The sequence below is a fragment of the Chrysemys picta genome, chromosome 2 (genome assembly GCF_011386835.1).
Source record: "Chrysemys picta bellii isolate R12L10 chromosome 2, ASM1138683v2, whole genome shotgun sequence".
Lineage (NCBI taxonomy): Eukaryota > Metazoa > Chordata > Testudines > Emydidae > Chrysemys > Chrysemys picta.
This window is the reverse complement of record NC_088792.1, coordinates 262,853,672-262,868,643: the sequence shown is the minus strand read 5'-3', so window position 1 is coordinate 262,868,643 and position 14,972 is coordinate 262,853,672.

Genomic DNA, 14,972 nt, shown 5'->3' with positions numbered 1-14,972 from the left:
AAGTGCACTCAGTAAGGAGCCTAGTACAGTTGCATGCACTCATAAAGCTATTATTATTGTAATACACTCAAGAGTACAGGCTGTGACTGAACAGTGGTTTTGACTTAGAGAAGTCAGCCCACTGGAAGTAAGATACAGATACTAGAGAGGGGGCTTTTATACAAACAGAATGGATGAAGCATGTTGGGGGGGAGATTTTCCCCTGAGTCATACTAAATAAAGTTCTGATCATTGCAATATGACATGCAGCGCTTCTGTGGGTCAGCAGCTGTGGAGGCAAATTTAAAATGAATTCAGATTATTTGTTGGCATTGCAGGTGTGAGGCATGTAAAATAGCGTATCATCTTATAAACTTTGAAAATGCTACAAAATGGTGTGAAATTGGTGCAAAGACAATAATTAAGGGAAATCTGGCTATTCTTTTCTAGTCTAATTGAGGTTGTGTGGCTGCACCTGTCACTAGGGTATCTGAGCTACTCATAAAACTTAGTTTTCAAAACAGAATTAATACTAAAAATAGCCGATTGTCTAATATGTGTTTAGAAAAAAATACCTTCTGCTGTGAGTCAGAATACCTCAACCTACTGCTCTCATTAGTTCTTAAATGCACACTAAGGGTTAAGTATCAGGGGGCAGCCATGTTAGTCTGTATCCACAAAAAGAACAAGGAGTCTGGTGGCACCTTAAAGACTAACAGATTTATTTGGGCATAAGCTTTCGTGGGTAAAAAACCCACTTCTTCAGATGCATGGAGTGAAAATTACGGATGCAGGCATTATTATACTGAAGGGAGTTACCTCACAAGTGGAGAACCAGTGTTGACAGGGCCAATTCAATCGGGGTGGATGTAGTCCATTCCCAATAATTGATGAGAAGGTGTCAATTCCAGGACAGGTAAAGTTGCTTTTGTAGTGAGTCAGGCACTCCCAATCACCATTCAAGCCCAAATTAATGGTGTTAAATTTGCAAATGAATTTTAGATCTGCAGTTTCTCTTTGAAGTCTGTTTCTGAAGCTTTTTTGCTCAAGTATGGCTACTTTTAAATCTGTTATAGAATGCCCAAGAAAACTGAAGTGTTCTACTGGCTTTTGTATGTTATCATTCCTGATGTCCGATTTGTGTCCATTTATTCTTTTACGTAGAGACTGTTTGGCCAATGTACATGGCAGAGGGGCATTGCTGGAACATGATGGCATATATCACATTAGTAGATGTGCAGGTGAATGAATCCCTGATGGTGTGGCTGATGTGGTTGGGTCCTCTGATGGTGTCGCTAGAGTAGATATGCGGACAGAGTAGGCAACAAGGTTTGTTACAGGGATTGGTTTCTGGGTTAGTGTTTCTGTGGTTTGTAGTTGCTGGTGAGTATCTGATTCAGTTTGGGGGGTTGTCTGTAAGCGAGGATTGGCCTGCCTCCCAAGGTCTGTGAGAGACAGGGATTGTTTTTCAGGATAGGTTGTAGATCGTTGATGATGTGCTGGAGAAGTTTTAGCTGGGGACTGTATGTGGTGGCCAGTGGTGTTGTTATTTTCCTTGTTGGGCCTGTCCTATAGTAGGTGATTTCTGGGTACCCATCTGTAACAAACCTCGTTGCCTTTGCACTGCTATTTACCCGAGGAAGAGACTAATAACTACAGGCTAAGTAAAACTTTATTATCAATGTCTGGAATCTTGAAAAGGGTGGATAACTGTATGACCATCAATAACATGTGTAGTTATGCAAGCTAAGATTGTTTCCTAAAGTATTTTTCAGAATCCAAGATTGTTGCCACAGAAAAGTAGAAACTATTTCCTTGTATGGAGAATTACACAACTGGGTAGGCAAGAGGATTACACGCCTCAAATTTTGGTAGAGCTATTAAAAAGAAGTCCAATAAATATCTTTTAATCAATTTTCCAGTTTTTCAGTGGAAAAAGAAAGGAAAAATAAATATTTTTCAGGTTTTTTTCATCAAAGAAAATTAGAAAAATCGGATATGTCCACAACACATACTTACCATTAAAAAAAAAACAGTTCTAGGCATTGGCCACTGCTACAGGAAGGATAATGAACTTATCTGGTATCCTTTCACTTAGACCACTAATTTCATTGACTTGTATCAGATCTGATTTACACCAATATGAGCACAGAATCAGTTCCCTTCACTTTATGATTGCCTGTAAAACACTATGTACACCTCTGTTGCAATACAGCATTGCCCTATGAGAGGGGAAAGGAAAAAGAGTCAATACATCTTCAAAAATTAGTAGAACCTAATCTAGGACCACAGACACTGAAGGCCTTCACCATAATGTGATTATTGCATGACCTGTACAGGCCAGACCTGTACAGGCCAGATTTAAGGTTATTTGGGTGCCCTAACTGTGTGTTTTCAGTCTTAATATGGTTGTATTTCTTTTAAAATTAACTTTAAGTCTCAATTTTCTGGGTTTATAATGGTTGATTTTGGTTTATGACATCTCTATCATGTATTTTACCTTAAATTCCTGATTTACATTCAGCCGTAACACGATCTTACATATTTTTCCAGTTGAATTTTTTTTTATCTGTAACATTATCTTAACAGTTTAGAAAATGCCATCACTAGGGTAATTAAAATGTTTTCCTTATTTGGGACAAACTCCTCCTTTCCCTTGTTTTTCTTTATGCATACTGATATTTTTTAAAACATGAGAAACCTCATTGTGAGCCAGGAAAAAAACAATTCTGAAGTAATTTTATTTCCTGAATATCCCTTGTAGGCTTCAGATCTAATGATTGTACGTTTGGTAAAATAGAGGCCTTAGGCCAAATTCAGCGCTCACAAATGTAAAAACAAAGTGATTCCAGCAACTTAAGGGGACCCCTACAAAGCCTACATGCACTAATGGTCATATTTTGATCACAGTTATATATGTGTATATGCAGAATAAATACAGCAATTTACAGTTGTGCAAATGAGATAAAAATGGGCTCCAAGCTTAATCAGGAACAACTATTGCCACACACCCATTACCAAAATACTGACAATTTCAGAAGAATCATCTTCTGGATCTCCTAGAGCATTCAGTGTTCTCTGTTTATATAGTCTCCAATCCTGCAAATTCTTATGCATTTTGTACCAAAATGTCTGCAGAATCAGGGTCTTAGACTGTAGGCTTTAAGGGGCAGGTTCCTCAACCAAATTCATCAATGCACAGGTGCCATATACCAACAAAGGATCTGGAAAAAGGGAGGGAGGTAGCTGGTGCCTCCCCAATCCAGATGATGTTGGAGGCTGAACTGTCCACAGCACTAGTTAAGACAGCCTAGAGGGCTGTCCTAACTTGAGTCCAGGAAGCCAACCAAAATGCAGAAACTTGCACATTTCTCCATGGCTTCAATTAAATATACATGTTCTGATTTTTTCCCCCCTGTCTGGCACCTTCTGCAGTCATTCACACTGTGAGAGGGTATAAAGTACTACTCAGTCAGAAATCTCTGCGCACTTACTCCTTTGTAATCATATTGTACAGTTGAAAGACACTACACAAAGTACAAGGTAGTGGAGAATCAGACCCACAATTTTATACTATATATATTTGTATAAAATGTCCAACCATAACTTCAGCATTACCAGTAACCACATACAGGAGACTCTTTCATAGATATTCTACAAGGAATGTGACATCTCTTAAGTCATGTTAGTTTGTGACTTAGCTTAAAGAAATGCCTATAGTTGATTGTTCAAGTAAAGTATAAACAACCCTTCCCCCTCCCCCATAGCCATTATAATTACAGAGGTATGGATAGGGAATGTGTTAGTAAGTTGACTGAACGATTTATGAGTTTTCTGGCAACTCATTAGCATGGGTCAGAGATGTCGAGGAGCCTGTTAAGAAAATTACTCACGAATGCATATTAATTAAAACAAATTCTGTTCTAAGATAATTAGTAGAGCTAGTCAAAATATGGAATTTCTGTCCTGTGCAAGAGTCCAAGATTTTGAAATTTCATTGCATCTGAAATAGGGATGATAAGTCAATCTCCAAACTTTTTGCAAAATGAAATATGCTGAAAATATTTCATTTTGACCTATCAGAACATTTTATACTTTTGTTTCAATAAGGTTAAAAAAAATTCATTTCATTATTAATGTTTTGACTATTATATTATAACAATCTTTTATATCATAATAGTCAAAAGAATAGTTTAAATGAAATGTCGTTTAGACTTTATCAAATGTAACATTTTGAGAATTTCCCATGGAAAATTTCTGTTAAATCAATACATTCCATCAGAATATTTTGATTCCAGTGAATTACCATTTTCTGAGGAAAAAGTGTTCCATCAGAAAACTTCCAATCAGCTCTAATAGGTGTCTGATGAATGACCTTGTTTGTGTGGTAGAAAATCCATTTCTTATATTTGGATAAGACCAATGCAGCAGCGCTAGTATCCACACCTATTATGTTCCCCAGATCTAATAAGCAGCAAAATGATTTTACAAAGAATATGAATGTACAGTTCATTCAGTAAGGAGCAATGTTTGGAGGTGGGGAGATCTGTCAAAATACAATAGTAGAGAGTGAAAGAATACCATCACCAACAAAATATACATCAGTATCATTATTGAAAAAAAGTGTTAATATTAATATTTTAGGAAATAATTTTGCTAAACTACTTATTTCCCATCAGCCCTGGTAGTATTTGTGTTTGTATTAAGAGGATTGGGGGGAACTGAAGCAGCAAGGGGGTCACATCATATTTATAACATTGACCTCTGAATCTGAACATGAGTTCTCTTTTGACTTATTGTTAGCATATTCCAGTGCTTGGATCAAAGTTCTAGAGGAGCAACTAAGCTTTATGTCATATCTGTACTGTCAGAAACTGTTACCTACACCAGTTTTTTTTAAAAATGATGCAAGCATTATTTTTAAATTCACTTGAGTCAGGTGGCATGGATGTGGAGAGAACCAAAACTAGGACTAAAATATAGATTCTATCGTCACTTTAAATAAATTTGACTTAACCATACTTGGTCAGTCAAACCAGGCATAAAAATTAAGATTGTTGAAAAACAATTCCATCTGAACTGGATTGAGTAATAGCACTCAGACAATGCATTATTATTCATAATACTTACATGACATCATAGATGTACATGGCACTTAACATTATAGATTCCAAGAATACAATTGCTTCCCCGAGGAAAGCATTTGCCATGTTACGTTATCCACAATTCAAAAGAAGACCCTGATCCTGGGCTTATACCACTTCAATCTTCTGCTAATAGGCAAAATGTGTTGCATTTTAATATTCCTATTCCCAGACACTCCCACAGAGAGGTTAATAGCCTGAGATTGAGAGGTCTTAAGCATCCACAGCTTCCTTTGCCTTCAGCAGGAGCTGTGGTTGCTCAGTATATCTGAAACCCAGACCATATGTTCATAACAGGCAGTAGAGAAAATTAAACAAAATGTAGACAAGTTCCTACAAGAGCAGAAGCCCCGCTGCCACAACCAACATATTTTTGGAAAGTGTCAGAACATATATGCAACTTGAGGCTTCTATAAATAATCTGTACCCATAAAGATAAAGAAAATGCTTCTACAAGAATATAGGTCATAAGGCAGCAGTGTTATTCTAATGGAAGATGAGAAGCTTATATTGTCAGCGTTGGCAAAAATTGCTGATCTCCTTTTGCACTGGTTCAATTTAGGTGTGATCTTGGGACATATGCTCAGAGCTGCTCAGGGTATTGGGTCTGACTGAAGAACTATATATCTTTCTTTATAGGAAATGCAAATGAGAAACATCCAAGTTTATACATCACCCACTTTGACTTACATCTTGGCTTAGAAAAAGGAACAAACAGGCAGTGAAGAAGATTAATTAAGAGAACTGGCTTCCTATCACTATGCGATGTAAGTCAAGACCTATAAGGAGGAATGAGTAAGTCCTTGGAATGTGTGGACAGAAACATTCTGGGTAAACTGTCCCCAAAAGGAGTAAAAATAATCACAGTCTAAAAAATTGTTTCACTTAGGAGCACTACAGAAAAACTTTAAATAGATTAGATAGAAAATGTATTGTTTTAACAGTATTACAAAGTTGCTCACTAAAAAATACAAATAGGTGATATAAATTTGTATTTTAGTAAAGCACTTGGTAGAGTGTCTCACAAAATTCAAATGTGATTGGATATGAATATTCTCATACAGGTAGATATGAAAATATAACAAAATAAATTATCTAGTTGGGAGGGAGACAAGGTATGGGTCATAAGAACAGAATCTATGTTATCTTCATGAATTTTCTACAAGAGAGTAAAGAAATTGTTAATGAATTCCATTGATTCTGCTGAGTTTGGAAGAGTGGCAAACACCAATGAGGACAAATAACACAGAGGTGCTTAGAGTGTTAATATTTTACTAACAGTTATCAAACAGCTGGTATCTGAGAGACCACAGTTTTCCCTTTATGTACAATAGTAACAATCTGGCAAGTTAATGGTCTATGTAGGCAAATGCTGACTTATTAATAAAAAGAGATATTAGAAATATGGGAAGATAATATGAAATTCATCTTACAAAAATGCAAGATAAATGATTTGGGAAAAATAATCTGAAACACAGCGCACTCAATCTATACTGCAATCAGGAAGCTCAAGGAGAAATTCTGCCTTAGAAATTCCTCCTAAAACACATGGTGGGCATGGAGCAGCATGCCTGGTACCTTACCCCTCCAGCTCTCCTGGGTAGTATATGTTTGGTGGGAAACTGTTTTTGCTATTTCCTTGCCCTCTTGGGGCATACTGCACCTCAGCAGTTGTTAGCAGGAAGTCCTGTGTTTTTGCCCAACTATTATGCAGTAGTGTGAGAGGTAAGGAGGCTTGCACACATTTGGAACAGCTGGGCATAAACAAGCTCATATTTTCCTCTGGAGAGAAAATCCAGGAAATTAATAATGCTGAAAGAGACTAGAAAGGGTAAAAGTGAACAGCAAATTTAACATGACTCTGCAAGGTAATATGGCAGCAAAAAAGTCCAATCAATTTTGGACTGCAAATGCAGAGTCAACGTGTCAGAATATGGAGGTAATCATCCTTCTCTATTTGGCTTTGAAATACTGGGCCCGATTTCCACTCCCTGGTACTTTTTTGTATTCATTTACAATTGTAGAAAGTATATGTAAAACATTATGAAATCAATAGGGTAATGTTTTACTCAGATTTTGCTCAGGTACAAATAACTGCCCAAGGTGTAATGAAGTGGGAGAAAAGGCTGTGTGTGTTTTTGAGGCACTTACTGACAAAACAATTGTTTAGTCCATATAATGCATATGTCCATAGAATGCATATAGTGCATTCCATATAATCAAAATTGTCACCTAAATTACTATTGCTATTAATTTGGAGAGGATGAGTTTGCAGGGCAGATTCTTAGAAAAAGTCATGTGTTGATTAAATTTGATAGTAATGTTAATAAGAGAGCCCATAGATGCTATTTAAAGTCACTCTTCTGCATACAAACAACCTTTTAAAAAGCTTCAGAAGATGTTATATTTTTTTCTTATCTAGTTCACAAGTGCCATAATACACTATAGTATAGAGAGGGCAGTTATACAAGAGACTAAAAGTAGAAATGGACTTGTTATCCTAAGAAACACTACAGTGACTCATGAACTCACCATTTGGGAAATTCACTTGCAGAAATAGTTTCCCCATGTCCAATCCGTCATTCAGGTTGAAAATAAGAAAATATTGAGGATGCTAATTCTGGCAATCAGGTCTCTCTGAGCTCACTTAGAAGAACTCACTGGCATCAATTCACCTGTTGGTCTTGCAATGAAAAACTAGTGTAAATCCCATCTATCATTTAATAATCCTATCAGGACATTCAGAGGGGTTTTAGTGGGGAAATGAGGTCAACTAGGGAAAATGAGGTATAATCACAGAAAGCAATGGGCCCTAATTCTCTTGACTTTATGTTGTCATTTACACTAGTGCAAAGTGGCTGTAAAAATGTTGTCCATTCTGATTTGGTTCTATACCCACTTTGCAAATTACAAGTGTCTACATAAGGAGTAAGGCAGTGAAGATTCAGTCTTAGTACAATTACGTTGGCACATCTCCATTTAATTTACGCTATTCTTAGATTCTGTAGTTGAAATTGTTCCCTTGCAGCACAGCTCTTTCATCAAGTTGGAATCTTGAAAACCTCCTCTGCTGACCCCCTCCCCACACTATCTCTTTACCCCCTCTCACATTTCCTTATTAGAGCAAGCATAATGCCAGATGACTGGGGAGATACAATTCATTCCAGAGCTGCCAAAACACCCAAAGTGGTTGCCATAGATTAGTAAGAACCATCTTTACAATAATTCTGTTTAGGTTCTTACATCTTACTCATCACCATGGCCTTTGAGAGTTACAATTACACTTCACAATTACTGTATTGCAAATTATAGTTTGCAATTAATGTATCAATCTCCTGTCCAGCTACCTTCCGTATTGAGTGGCACATTATAATTCGCTAATGTGTTACATGCCACTGATTGTGAAGGCAAGGTTTAAAAACGTGTGTTGTGTTTGGACTGGAATGGACTGGGGTTCATGGTGGTTCCTGTAGGAATGAGTTCCACAATCTGGATCCAGCCCTGAGAAAGCCTTGTCTTCTGCACAAACAAGTTTTACTCTTGTAGCTGGAGGAATAAAAGTGAGGTCTCTTGGGGGAGGTGGGGGGAGTGGGAGGGGTATGCTTTTGATATCTCATCCCACTTAGCGTACTGAAGGTTGGGACAGAAACCTTTAATTTCACCTGTTTTATTGTAGAAAAATGTGATGCCAGAAGTCCAAAGGCTGTAATCAGTTTAGATACCACTGCATTTTCTTTTCTCTTGCTTTGGGAGTGGGTGCCACCTTGCCCATCATTGAATCAATTTGCTTAAGATTGCTGTACCTCTAGAGCATAGAACCATGCCTGTGATTGATGGACCATTCTGCACAGTGACTCCAGATCAGCTGCCTTCACAAGCTACATAATGTGTGATTCAGATTTGTTGTACTTGCTTACATGTGTAACTGACAAAGGCCTCCTAATGAATTCCTGAGGATGACATTGATATTCTGAAACAGTCCCTTCCTGAGCTGGGTAGGATGAATGGGCAGCAGCCTCCTGATTCTGGTCAGTATGATTCAGCCTGAAGACTGAAATGAAGTGTTGGAGCCAGTTTTGACTGTTCAGGAATGGACATGTAACCCACACACCTCCTGGGTGGGGTGTTCTGTCCCCTCGAGTGGCACCAAAACCACTTAGAGATTAATGAGTCTGCTATAGCGTTGGCTAAGAGCTTAGCTCATGCAGTAGAAGCTCATGCATTTAGCTCCAGCAGTCCCAGGTTCAATCTTGCTCGCCAATGACCAGGTCTGTTGGTGTTACAACTGGGGGCTCATCAAGGATATCAACTGGGAAGTCTCTGAAGCTTGGGATGTGCTTCCTCAGCTAGGGGAAGTATGTAACCTACACACCTCCAGGGTGTGGTGTTCTGTCCCCTTGAGTGGCACTGAGACAACTTAGAGTTTAATGAGTCTACTACAACCTTAGCTAAAAGCCATGTGGCTTTTGGCTCATGCATTTAGCTCCAGAGACCCCAGGATTGATCCCGCCAACTGGCGTCTGTCGGTATTACAGACACAACTGAAGTGAAGCTGAAATGTGTGTGTGGTGAATATCACAGTGCAGATTTAGGCCCATGTTATGTTATAGTGTCACAGGCCACATACATCACTGTTTATGTGTAGAGCAGGATTGCCATAGGCTGCACATCATTGGCAAGAAATGTGTGGTCATCTCTATTATAGACTGACAAGGCACTTGCCCATGAGCTGAGCACCTACCTGTAAACCTACCTAGCCTCAGGCCTCCAGCCTAACACTCGGGCTTTTGGGAGTTTTCTCAGATCTTCAGGTTTGTTTTCCAAAATCTCAGGATTCATGACTGTTCCACAGCTGCAGGTGCCAAAACTATGGTCACTGTGACTGTGTCAGAGCTAATGAACAGAAAAGGAAGATGGATCCTACCTTGACAGTCCACAAAAACAATATGGAACCTGCAGCCATTTGGATTTATTTAAATAAGTGGTTATTCAGCTATTAAGAAAAATCAGAATTAATAATTTCTTCTTAGGTCATCCTCAACTTGGACCTCTCTCTAGGTCCTCATATCCAGCTATATCTAAATCTTGCCAATTCTTTCGGAATTACATCTTTAAGATATGGCCTTTCCTATCCATCCACACAGCTAGAACTCTCATCTAACCTCACATCATCACACATCTTGATTATTGCAACATTCACTCTGGCCTTTACAAGTGCAACCTTGCCCCACTCATATCTGCAAGAAAGATCATTTTTGTAGTCTATCATTTTGACCATGTCCACCCCCTCTTCAATCCTTCCATTGGCTCTGTCTTCTCTATTTGATTAAACAAACCCAAGCTGCTTGTATTACTATTGAGCTGTTGATGCTCACCTCCAATCAGCCCGTGATGTCAGCCTCCATTGCCGCTTGTTAAATTTGCAAACAAGCCCCTTTGTGCTTTCTTCCATGCTGACCTATAAATATCCATCTTCAGATCAATCTTCAAAACTCCCCTTTGCCATGATGCCCACAAAATCTTGACAATGGTTAGGTTGCTAGTGTGCAGACATCATTGTCTGTCATGCTGATAAATACTGTCTAATTGTTTTCTTATACTCCCCCATCCATTTGTATCCACCTGTTGTCTCATCTTATATGTAGATTGTTAGCTTCTTGGGGTAAGAACCAACTGTTCATTCTGTGTTTGTACAGCGCCTAGCACAGAGGGTCTTGGTTCGTGGTTAGGGCTCCTAGGCATTACAGTAATGCATATGATTATTATTTTAATAATAATAATAATTAATAATAGAAAATATTATGAGTCTGCTATAGCCTTGGCTAAGAGCCTAGCTTAGATGTGAGGTGAGAGGGAGATGGCATTGCATAAAATCTCAGGTTTTACCGTGACCTCTGAACAGTAGCAAGTGTGGGCTAGTGCTCAAACCTTGCAGAATGCTACAGAAAGATGAGCTAAACAAAGATCATGGAAAACAGTCCTCAGACTCAAAATATAACTTTCACTTTTAATAACATTCATGTTTGCGGATTGTTCTTGAAGATCGGAGAATGAAAGGCAAAACCCTTGAAGTTTAGAAGGTATTCAGATATTTTTTTCTCTTTTATGTAGCAATAAATGTGGTTTTTCTAAATGATGATTCAGTCCATGAAGACAAATATAATCCTTTAAAATTAGAAATAATTAGTGTCAATTAACATTAGCTGTTTTTGATTATTTGAGAGAATGAGTAATATTCTAATAACTAATATTTATTAGTTGCATGAATCACTGTTTGTGAAAATTAACAAACCCAGTTATGACTGTATGGAAGCTGCTTTGTGATGCACCATAGGCACAAAATAGCACTAAAGTCAGCATAACTAACCCCTGGAAGATCACCCCATACTAGGAAGATCCCCTGGTATGCATGTAACAACTCCTATGCTGCTATTCCAGCCTGCACACAGATGTAGGGGTGTAGCCACGGAAAAGATGAAATGGGCAAGGCATCACAGTACTCCCATGATCTTTAGCTATGTAACAACTCTTTGGGGGCATTATGAGCCAGAACACATTAGGGTCATTTTTGATGGTATAGTTTATGCCAGATCATTGGCCCAATATACAGCAAGCCCAGAATCAAAAAGGATTAAAGCCATGCTTTGCACCCCTGAGCTGTGCTGCATAGTCAAGGATCAGGGCCAGTAAGTGCAAATCAAGCTTTAGGAAAGCCAGAAGTATACACTAGGTAAGATTTCTGTTTATAGTGATTGTTTTGTTTTCTCTGAAAGCTATAGTCCAAGCAGTCTGAGCATTAGCTAAATACATACTGTACAGCCATACAACATTAGCTAAAACTATAAATAAGAAAGTAAGATTGGCCTTACGGGGTTAAATCAATAGTCCACCTATCCCAGCATCCTGTCTTCTGACAGTTGCTGATGCCAGATGCTTCAGAGAGAATGAACAGAACAGGGCAATTATTGAGTGACCCATGCCCTGTTCTTTCATCCCATCTTTTGTCAGTCAGAGGTTTAGAGACACACAGAGCATAGGATTGCATCCCTGACCCTCTTGACCAATAGCCATTGATGGACCTATCCTCCATGTACTTATCTAATTCTTTTTTGAAACCAGCTATACTTGTGGCCTTCACAACATCATCTGGAAATGAGTTCCACAGGATGGTTGTGCATTGTGTGAAGAACCTCCTTCCTATTTGTTTTAAAACTGCTGCCTATTAACTTCATCAGGTGACCCCCTGGTTCTTGTGTTATATGAAGGGTTATGCACTTCCTTATTCACTTTCTCCACATCATTCATGATTTTATAGATTTCTATCATAATCCCCTTAGTTGTCCCTTGTAATTCTTTGCAGTTAGCTTTGGACTTAACTACCTCGAGTAATTTGCCACCTCACTGTTTCCCACTCTTTTAGAGATCATTTATGAATATGTTGAATAGGCAGATGCTGAGACTGGACAACTGAAGGTGGATCACTTGATGATTGCCCTGTTCTGTTCATTCCCTTTGAAACATCTGGGATTGCCCATTTTCGGAAGACAGGATACTGGGTAGATGGATCATCAATCTGACCAAATATTGCCATTCTTGTGTTCTTATGTGAACTGCACAGGTCCCAGTAGAGATCCTTGGGGAACCCCAATATTCACCTTTGTCCATTGTCCTATCCTTTGCCTCCTATCTTTTAAGCAGTCACTGATACATGAGAGGAACTTCCCTCTTATCTCTGTGACTCAGTGAACTTAAGAGACTTTGATGAGGGACCTTTTGAAAGGTTTTCTGTAAGTCGCAGTACACTATATCCACTGGATCACCTTTTCCATATGTTCATGGACCCTGTCAAATAATTCTAAAACATTGGTGAGGCATGAGCTCCCCTTACAAAAGCTGTTTTGACTCTTCCAGAACAAATCATGTTCCCTGTGTGTCTGATAACTCTGCTGCTTACTATAGTTTCATCCAGTTTTCCTGGTACTGAAGTTAGGTTCACTGGCCTGTAATTGCCAGAATCCCCTCTGGAGCCTTTTTTAAAAATCAACATTATATTAGCAATGCTCCAGTCATCTGTAACAGAGATTGTTTTAAGCAATAGGTTACATACTACAGTTAGTATTTCTGAAATTTCATATTTGAGTTCTTTCAGAACTCTGGGTGAATACCATCTGGTCTTGGTTGTGTATTACTGTTTAATTTAAATTCCAAAACTTCCCCTGTCGACACTTCAGTCTGGAACAATTCCTTAGATTTGTCACATAAAAAGAATGGTTCAGGTGTAGGAATCTCCATCACATCCTCTCCAGTAAAAAACAATGCAAAGAATTTGTTTAGCATCTCTGAAATAGCCTTATCTTCCTTGAGTGCTCCTTGATAGCACCTCTACCATCTAGTGGCCCCACTGATTATTTGTCAGACTTCCTGCTTTTGATGTGCTTAATTTGTTCTGTTGTTAGTTTTAGTGTCTTAAGTTAGTTGCTCTTCAAATTCTTTTTTGACCTGCCTGACTATACCTATACAATTGACTTGCCAGAGTTTATGATCCTTTCTATTTTCCTTGATAGGATTTGACTTCCAAATTTTAAAGGATGCCTCTTTGCCTCTAACTACTTCTTTTACTCTTTTGTTTAGCCTGGGTGGCATTTGTTTACTGTTTTTGTTTTTGTTTTTAATCTGGGGCATACATTTTATTTGAGCCTCTATACAGTGTTTTTAAAAAGTTTCCATACAGCTTACAGGCATTTCACTCTTATGACTGTTGCTTTTAATTTCCGTTGAACTATCTTTTTCGTTTTTGTATAGTTCCCCTTTTTGAAGTTAAATGCTACTGTGGAAGGTTTCTTAGGTGTTTCCTCCCCAGCTCCACCTGAGGATGTTAAATTTAATTACATTATGGTTGATAATACTGAGCAGTTCAGCTATATTCACCTCTTGAACCAGATCCTGTGCTCTAAATCAAGAATTGTCTATCCCCCTGTGGGTATCAGGACTAGCTGCACCACGAAGTGTGAATGGTGTCTTGATATTTTATCCTGCCTTCAGTGCTGAAGTGCCATGTACCCAGTCAATATGGGGATTGTTGAAATCCCACATTATTATTGAGTTTTCTATTTTTGTAGCCTCTCTGATATCCCTGAGCAATCACCATAACCATCTTGGTCAGGTGGTCAATAGATATTCCTACTGTTATACTCTTATTATTCAAGCATAGAATTTGATTCCATAGAGATTTTATGGTATAGTTTGATTCATTTAAGATTTTGACTTTATTTGAATCTGCATTCTTTCACATATAGTTCCACTCATCCCACCACCACCACCATCAGGAACTACTCTGTCATTCCTATATATTTTATACACTGGTATCACCATGTCTCATTGATTGTCATCATTCCACCAAGTTTGTGTGATGCCTGTCATAGACTCATAGACTTTAAGGCCAGAAAGGAACATCATTATCATATAGTTTGACATCCTGCACATCGCAGGCCACAGAACCTCACCCACCCACTTCTGTAATACACTCATAACCTCTGGCTGAATTACTGAAGTCCTCAGATCATGATTTAAAGACTTTGATACAGAGAATCCACCATTTACTCTAATTTAAACTAGCAAATAACTTGTGATCCATGCTGCAGAGGAAGGTGAAAATTCCCCAGGGTCTCTGCCAGTATGACCTGGGGGAAAATTCCTTTCTGTCCCCAAATAGAGTGATCAATTGAACCCTGATCATGTTGGCAAGAGCCACCAGCCAAATATCTGGGAAAGAATTCCCTGCAGAAAATCAGAGCCCTTCCCATTTACTGCCTCATCTCTGGCCATTGGGGATTTTTGCTACTAGCAATT